Genomic DNA, 9864 nt, shown 5'->3' on the forward strand with positions numbered 1-9864 from the left:
ACTTTAACCACTAGACAATATTTGGGTATAGCAATTACAAAGGTTCATCCCTACATATACTGCTAAAGTTTGGGTATCTACTTCTAAGTTATGCGATCTGATTCTTTGCAGGTGTTTATTTGGCTGGTTGGTTGGATGGTTGGTTGCTTTGGTGTGAATCATCTCTAGATAAGGAGACTGTGTAGGAAATATTTTTAATTGAATATGTTACTTTTTATGTGTGTTCTCTCTCCCTGGTCTCCATCCCTCTCTCTACATGCATCTACTTCTATATTTGTATGCACACCGACACAAGTCATCATCAGTTTCTGATAGTGTTTTTCACTTCCAACAACATATCTCTAATTCTTTAGAAAAAAATTCAATCAACTTCTTTCAAAGGACTCACTTCTAGATATGGTTGTTTACAATTTTGAATTTTCCCACCATGGGCCATCTTCTTCCATCCATGGCAGTATGGGTGTTTTTAGGGTTAAACAATTCACAGCTCGCCACACCACCAGGGCAGTACCCCAGCCCTTTCCTTTCCTAAATAGCCTGTACATACTTGCCAGAGATTGTATTAGATACTCCAGTTTAACACCAAAGGAACATGGCTTTGGTATCTATGTGGTAAGCTAAGACTGATAGTAAATACTGTAATTAGAGACTTCCCAGGAATACCATAAAACCTTATTTTGTACTGTAAGGACACTAATAAATGGGTTCATCACTTCACACTTAAAAGTGTCTTTTCTCTCCACTCTTTTCCCTCTTATTTGGCTTTACCAGTGTTAAAATAAAATGTTTTAAACATGTTATATCTTACCTGGTCAACAGATAGGCTCACGTTAGTAAAGACTAATTTCTCAAAAGCCACCTTGTATGTTGCCTACATCCCCACACAAACTCATGTATGCATCTGCATGCATACACACCCACACCATTACAAGATATCATCAGTGCTTAATATAAAAGTTTCCTTGGAGTCAGGAACACTCAAAATAGTCTCCATTTGATTTTAGATACAGAAACATGGGTTTTTCCCAGTTCTCTCTGAATGGTCCTGAAGAATAGCTGCTCTGCTTTTCTTTAGTGCCTGAGTTGCTAGGATCATTCTCAAGAAACACTTCAAGGCCTCGGGCTCTCTTTAAGCTCATGGCTCTTGATATTTCTAATATAAGAGAAATTCTAACAAGAATATTATGTGCTGATTTCCAAAGAAAGTAACTAAACTGAAATTCATCCATAGTCAAATCCTACTATGATGAAAACTATTTCAGTAAAATTGTCCATATAACAAAGAAGTCCAACTAATTACCTTTTCTCAGAAAATATTTTATCCAAATTATTGTGTAAGGACCACAGCCACACTTCTGTAGAGTTAACTGTAATAGGGCCTGATTTATTATGAGTCTGTAAATCCTCTCATTCACATAAGCTATTCATAAGCAATTCTCTGTTTTCTGTATTGATGGTGTCTCAATCAGAAATTGATAGCATCAAGATTATTATTCTCTCTGGTTCCAAAACACATAAAAGTCATTGTTTTTAATCAAGCCACTTCAATTTCCAATTCACAGCTATGAGTCCTGTTAATCATTAGTATTAACTAGGATGGGTCTACAATCGTAATGATCCATGCCTTTTAACCTCCTGCTTTTATCAAGCACTGATTTAAGAGATATCAGTTCAGCCTACAGAACCTGCAAAACTAACATCAGTCACTCTGAAAATAATCATGAAAGAGCAATTTAACAATGTAGAAAGAAATCCTGAGTTATGTAGGATTCTTACCAATTCATGAACTTAAAACTTATGTAGAGATAAAAGAGTAGCAATTCATATGCAAATATGTGTGCAGCTATTTAGGAATATGCTTCTTCAGTTGTGTTGGATTTACTTACTCCAAACACTGAATTCTAAACATGTAAAAAATCTGGTAATAGGTTTTAAATGGAAGTAGTATGGCTTAATGGACTAAGGTCTAGTACTCAATGGAATCAATGAGTGAATTTAAACATGACCTGCCACTAAAAAGTTGTATAAACTTTAGGAATCACTTAAACTTTAGTAGTTTCAGTTTTATTACTTGCAATCAGTAACATCTGAAATATCATCTGCCAAAATCCACCCTGTTATCAGTAAAAAACTTACCAGATATCTCTCTCTGTATATGTGACCATATACTTACATTTTCATATTGATATTTTTTCTTTACTTACATGCTTAATTTTAAGTACATAACCACTAAATGAGATTTTACTTTTTATGACTATTGTCTGTCACACAGTACCTTTATAAACCTATGGTTGCTTACAAGAAGTTAGAATCCTTTTTTAAAAAAACTTAGACAATGGCAAACATTGAATCAATTAGGTATTAACACTAGAAATGCACAAAATAGTAGATATTGTCTGACTTTTTAAGAAAATTGTATTTTGAGTTACTACCAGTCACATGTTCTGGTGTACTAATGATTAGTATAGGAAGGCCATTGAAGGCTACATGTAATCATTAGGAAAGTTTATATCATCCTGTCCTTAGATAGTTATTTTATTCTCAATAGACTAAAAATTTAATTTTTTCATTTTAAAAGATTTTATTTATTTATATTTAGAGAGAGGGAAAGTAAGGGAAAAGAGAGGGAAAGAAACATCAATGTGTGGTCTATCCCCCACTGGAGACCTGGCCTGCAACCCAGGCATGTGCCCTGACTGGGAATTGAACCAGTAATTCTTTGGTTCACAGGCTGGCATTCAATCCTCTGAGTCACACCAGCCAGGGCTATTTTTCTCTTATAACCAAAAATGACTCTTATGCCAAGCACTGATCCAGAGAAATCAGCTCATTCAAGATTTGTACAGCAGAGATTAGCATGTGTAATACTGCAGCAGTTTAAGTGGGCCATTTTGAAATTAATGTATCAGAAGTCTAAAAGAGAAAGATCAGCACCACTGAAGTTTAAACCTGGCAATACAATTCTGATTTGGTTGGAGTGTCTAGCAGAGATCAGACAAATTCTTTTGGAGATATTGGTCAATGTTCTGCTGGTGGTTGAGAATTCTTTATTTCTGCTTCTAACTGTTCAATTAATGAGTCAATACAAAATAGCCTGGCTTCTTCTAACACACCCAGTAAATTCATGCAGTCATTTACAATGAGCTGTCTGTGATGCAAGTAGTTCAAAATAAGTTCAAAGTACTCAGGTCTTCGGTCAGTTAAGAAAGCACTGCAACTATCTTGAGGAAAAAGGACTCATGGACATGGATGGACAACAGTGTGCTGATTGCTGGGGGGAGGAGGGTCAGGGTGTAAGGGGACTAAATAAATGGTAATGGAAAAAAATGCAATACATTTTTTAAAGAAAAGCTCATAGGCACATTCCCAGCTGGTGCCTTTGAACATTTTTCCTTGGACCAGTTTCCTTACAATACACACACACACACACACACACACACACACACACACACACGGCTTGTTCCCTTACCTGCTTCAAGTTTTTTCCTCTGATACCACTGTTCAAAGAGGCCTTGATTGACATTTGATTTAAACTGTAATACTCTCTTCTTCCCCCTCCAACCCAGTGTACCTTCCGCTCTTCCTGTGTTAGTCTTCTCCACAGTGCTTACCAAGCATGGGGTAAACTACATGTGTTTACTCATCTATTTATTTTATCTGTCCTATCATTTGAAGTAAGTTCCCTGAGAGAAAATTTTAAAAAGGAAAAAAAAAAGGAAAAAGAAAGCTCCTCTACGATCTTGCTTATTTTCCCAGACACCTTTGTCTTTAAGCACTTGGGCCAGCTTACTGCCAGGCTTTTTCTTCACCAAAGTGCTTGGTGTGATTGTATAGTGCTACCCTCCAACATTTAGAGTGAGTCCATGTGAGATCATGACAACCCTTCAGGTAGTTTAGACTTTGTCTGAGGATCAATGAATGATTTTCTTTCACACACAAACAACACATCATCATCCCTGATCAAAGCAATACCATCAATCAGTGTACCTCTCCTATTATACACACTAGTGGCTTTTATGCAGAGTTTACTGCTGGCCACAGAGAGCAAACCCCTTGACATTCAGGGGGTTTCTCTTAAGGAACAGCATCACTTACCTGATCACACTGCCCCTGCTGGGTCCTGAATGAGCCTCCACCCTCACACCTGGCTCTCCTACCACCTTTTTCTTCTCCTTTCCTTCCCCTCCCTCCACTCACTCAGACTCTCTTCCCTTGGCCACCATACTTCTCTTATGGACACACATACACACATGTGCATGCACTCTCTGTCCCACACCCCAGGGATGGCCCCGATAGTTACTTTTTAATCACAATTGATTCCTCACACTTTCTGCAGGTTGGATTTATGCTAACATAAATAATTTAAACCATTGCTCCTATCAATAGCTCTCTTATATCAAACTAGCAAATGATAGAAATTGTAGTAACAAAACCTGAGCGTAGACTTCATGAATAAGACACTTCCTTGTTTATTTATAATTAATTCTCAAAAATACCCATCCAGCACAGTTCTAGCAATCCCTCTCATGTTGTGACATTTTTTGGAGTATGAAATCTCAGTGCAATGGTTATGCGTTGGCCTAAACAATCTCTCTGCTATTCACTCCACTATTCATTCAGTGAGACTGGTAATACAGAGACAATCAGAGCAGGAGGAAATTCTCAACTATTAAAAAAATAGACATATGTCATCTTTTATGTATACTTTCAAAGATCTGGGCATTTTGTTGAGTATTTAACATGGATTATCCCAGGTTATCTTCATAATGAACTTATTGTGAAATAACCCTAAAATTATTTGAAAATTTGCAGAAAACTGAAAAAGAATATAAATTACTTATCTAAAATCATATGTTATAAAGTGGCTGAATGTGGATTTAGACCCTTGTAATCCAGTCAAAAGTATGACATGGGAACCAAATGCAAGTCTGCGGATGGAGCAATGCTGCTCTATCTGTAATAAACCACCTTTACTCTCACAGGAAAGTATTTGTATTCCAAATATCTTTTTAGTTTTGATATAGGTTTAAATCAGCCATCTATGAAACCTTCCTTCCATAGGCAGTATTATTCTGTAGCATCATTTCTTAGTTATTGGGGGAAAAAAGCAGGTTCCATGTAAAGGCAGAAGATTTAGGAAAAGGAAGAGAAAGGCAGCTAATATTTGTTGGGTACTTATGTTTTGAAGACACTAGGCAACATATCTTAGTAAGTACTTAAACTAAGACTAATATATAAGGGTTGTCACTACATTTTACTAAAGAGAAACTAAAAGCTCTGAGAAGTTAATCAACTTCCAAAGATTATCCTGGTTGGAATTCAAACCAATATTTTCTAAATTTAAAATATCTATGCCCTTTTCACCATGTGAATAAAAACCTTAGGCACAATGTCACTCCTTCCCTACTACCACTCCTTGCAAACAGAGTTAAAGCTGTTCTACTTTTGAAATTCAAGTTTTGTTTAATTTTACAGGTTCATTAGATTTGTTCTAAAGGAATAATTTTACTGTTTAAGATACAGTGTCTCAAATCTCCATTTATAAACAGGCTAAGATGAGGGTTGAGGATCAAAAAGAGGTCATTTGACCATATAATCCCTGTTATCTAGTAAAACAGATTACCTAAATTGCACTCAATAAGACAAAGTCTTGCCATTATTTGATTGACAACTACACAAGTTCATCTTCCAAAACACAAAAAGATGGCATAGGTTTTTGCAGAATTGTGTACAGATGCCACAGCTAATCCTTTTAAAGAAATCCAAACTGATCACAAAGACTTTTAGGAGATGATCATAAAAACAAAAGAAAAGAAAACCAACAATGTTAAGGGACATGAAAAACACATATTCTGATCAAATTAGTCATGGATTTCAGTATTTAGTTGATACAAGAACTTGTATTCTAGAAACTTTCAGGAGATGAATGAATGGGGAGAATAAATACAAATGGTACCTCATTAAGAGAGAAGACTAGCACCAGTTCTTAGGACAGTCAATCTTTCCACTGCGTGTGAGTAAGGCAGCCCTCTAAGTCCATGCCCTTAATAACACGATGCAAGTTTCCTCAGTGCTACTCAGTGATACTTTCTCCAGTGCCTACTGGGGGTAAACTGAGAACTGACTGAAAAGATCTGCCAGCTCCTAGCTGTGCAGAGTGACATCAATCTTAATCCACACAGCTGGAAATAAACCTTTTAACTAGAATTTTGCACTGGTGACCGTGAAGCTGAGACACTGTCTTCGGTGACGTGACAAGCACAAGCATGACCCTGAGAATGCTACGTATGGATCCTGGGACTGTAAGAACTCTTTTGCTTTGGTAAAACCTAACTAACCAAAAGGCTATCTGATACTTCATTTTTTATCTGGACTACAAACTTAAATTTCACAAATGCCAAACAGTTCTCATTTAAAATTGGAGAAACCAATAAGGTTCCTACAAACTATATCAAACCAGAATCTGCATGACATCAAAGGTGGCAAGATAAGCCCAACTTGAGCTTCATAATTCAAAATCAGAAATTATTCAGGCTGCAGGCCTCAAGTACTGGGGTGCAGTCCAGAGCAATGCAGGTACATCAACTAACTGTTGATATATATAACAATATGGGACAATGTTCTTGGCCTACATTGTGAGAATATCAATTGTGGGAACTGGTGATTTAACACATTCTTGACTTTTTGTTCTTGGTTAAACTTCTTTTTGGTAAATATAACTCAACATTTTATCAAGAGAAAGGCACCAGCCTGCCCATTACAGAGACCACCCCATGATAACTATAGTATCACAAAAATATAAGTTGGCCTTATGCTATCAGAGACAACAGACAACATATATGGCTGAGAACACAGGGGGTTAGGTTAGCAAAGACTTAGATCTATCAACTAGTCTTTCATAAACTGGCCTATATTTTCCCACTAGTAAAATGAACTGCATCAGTGATATTGAATGATGATATTTATGTAACTTTTTTGGAAATAAAACATGGCAAATATATATATGCACATGTGTACACACATGCATTAAAATTGCTGCTTCAAGGGAAACAATGTTAAATGACCCATTCCTCACAAACTCATCTGTTTCCTTTCTAAGCCCCTCTGTGTAGAAACTAAGGTAGGTAAGGGTTATTTAAAGTTGCTAAGATTGTTTTAAAATTTGATACCATAAAACAGTGGGTTTTGATAAGAAACTAGTTCTCTAAATTTGACTTTCAATACTCCAACTACACTGTATATGGATATACACACATATGTATTTAATAGTACCTTCTGCTAAGAAAAAGTGGGGCAATCTCTAAACTCCTTAGGACATCTTATTAAGATATATTTTATTGATTACACTATTACAGTTATACCAATTATTCCCCCTTTGCACTCATTCACCTTCTACACCCTTCCCTCCAGCAATCTCCCCCTTAGTTCATGTCCATGGATCGTGCATACAAGTTCTCTGGTTTCTCCATTTCTTATACTATTCTTGACATGCCCTTGTCTATTTTGTACCAAGCAACTGTGCTTCTTAATCCCAGCACCTTTTCCCCCACTATCCCCACCCAGCTGATAACCCTCCAGATGATCTCCATGTTTTTGATTCTGTTCCTTTTCTGGTTGTTTGCTTAGTTTGGTTTTTAGGTTCAGTTTTTGACAGTTGTTAACTTGTTACCCTTTTAATGTTCATAGTTTTGATCTTCTTTTTCTTAAATAAGTCCCTTTAATATTTCATGTAATAATGGCTTGGTGTTGATGAACTCCTTTTGCTTCACCTTCCATTCTAAATGATAGCTTTGCTAGATAGGGTAATCTAGGTTGTACGTCCTTCCTTTTTATCACTTTGAATACTTCTTACCAGGCCCTTCCAGCCTACAAAGTTTCTTGTGAGAAATCAGCTGATAGTCTTATGGGATGTTGGTAACTCTCTGCTTTTCTCTTGATGCTTTTAGGATTCTCTCCTTATCTTTAAATTTTGGCATTTTAATTATGATATATCTTGTTGTGGTCCTGTTTGGGTCCAACTTGTTTGGGACTCTCTGTGCTTCCTGGACTTGTCTATTCCCTTCATCAATTTAGGGATGTTTTCTTTCATTGTTTTTTCAAGTAAGTTTTCAATTTTTTGCTCTTCCTCTTCTCCTTCAGGGATTCCAATGATTCAGATGTTAGTACATTTGTAGATGTCCCAGAGGGTCCTCATACTATCCTCATTTCTTTGTTCTTCTTGCTGTTCTGGTTGAATGTTTATTTCTTCCTTATATTCTAAATTGTTGATTTGAATCCCAGCTTCATTCCCTCCACTTTTGGTTCCCTGTACATTTGTCTTTATTTCTTCCTGGGTCTTTATTATTTTATTGCCATACTCAATGTGTTCTTTGAGCATCCTGATCACCAGTTTTTGAACTGTATATCTAATTATAGGTTGGTTAACCTATATAGCTAATTATATAGGTTGGTTAACCCAGTTCCGTTTAGTTCTTTTTCTGAGTTTTTGTTCTGTTCTTTCATTTTGGCCATATTTCTTTATCTCTTTAATTTAGCATCCTCCCTGTATTTGTATCTGTGTATTGGTGGAGCTGCTTTGATTCCCTGTCTTAGTAGAATGGCTTACTGTAGAAAAGACACCTGTAAATTGCGTGGGGCAGAGCTTTAGGAAATTGCCTGGGCAGGTCAACCTACCTTATGGATTTGTGGCTCTGTGTGAGGAAAGGGCTTGAAGAGGGTACAATACCCCTGCATAGTTTCTGGAGGTTTTCTTGGCACTTTCCCCATTTCCAGTCACTTCACCCACCTCCTGTATGTGACTGGTGCCCTGCCAGCTGTTGCCCTGGTGGTATCCCAGAATGGGAGGGTTTGTGTATATTCTAAGTCCACTCAGGCCCTTTAAATGGATTCTCCTGAAAATCTAGTAGTTTCTTCCACTGTCCAGACCCCCACTGATTTTTATAGACAGAAGTGGGGATTTATCGTCCTGGTACTGGAACGCTGGGCTGTGTGGTCTGGTCTGGGATCGCTCACTCCCAAGGTACCCCTCCCAATTTTCATTCACCACACATGAATGTAGGATCATCCAATCCACTGCCATCATTGCCTCTCTGTGCTACACTCCTTCTCCACACCTGTCTGTCTGTCTCTGCAACTCCACCCCTCCTACCTGTCTGAATGGATGTGGCGTCTTTAAGTCCTTGGTTATCATACTTCCATATAGCTTGATTTTCTGATGGTTATGGGTGTTACTTATTTTGAGATCTCATTGTAATTCTTTCTATGGTTTCATGAGGAGGCAAAGTGTATCTACCTATGCCTCCATCTTGACCAGAGTCTCCTTAGGACATTTTAACTGACAATTTTTTGTTTGAATATCTGTTAGAGAAGTCACAAAATTTTGCTGGTGTGTAAGAGAAAAATTAGTAGAAACACATAATCATTGACACATAATTGTGTTTATATCTTTTGTTTGTACTGAGCAATGAATGTGGTGAGTGTCATAGTTCACACTTTATGGAAAGATAACCTAGCAAAAAAATAAAATTCCTTATAGATAACATCAACTTGTCTCTGCAAGAGAAGTCAAATATAACTCTCCCTTATGTAAAGTCAATTCTGTCTCCTAAATAAGTCACTAAGTTTCTGACCAGATGAAATCCCTTTACCTGAAACTGAAGTCCTGTAACTCATCTACATGGGAAGACTAACTCAGATATCTATGGTTAAAGGCTCTCTAAGCAGTGAGAATGTCTATAAGGGTCACTATGCTCAGACAGAGAAAGATCAAAACATTATGACACAGTTTTGCATTTTGAGGATCTCAAAGTGAATAGTCATGAAAGATCCACACTTGATTATATATAAAATAAAAGCCCAGAAAGT

The 9864-nt window shown here is 37.0% G+C and overlaps 1 pseudogene; it reads right to left on the minus strand.

Annotated features, from left to right (window-relative positions):
• Nucleotides 1-968: 968 nt before the first annotated feature.
• Nucleotides 969-4060, minus strand: LOC123827384 (annotated as a pseudogene).
• Nucleotides 4061-9864: the final 5804 nt, after the last annotated feature.

The sequence above is a fragment of the Phyllostomus hastatus genome, unplaced genomic scaffold (assembly GCF_019186645.2).
Source record: "Phyllostomus hastatus isolate PE091 unplaced genomic scaffold, TTU_PhHast_1.1 phas_contig_86, whole genome shotgun sequence".
Classification (NCBI taxonomy): Eukaryota; Metazoa; Chordata; class Mammalia; order Chiroptera; family Phyllostomidae; genus Phyllostomus; species Phyllostomus hastatus.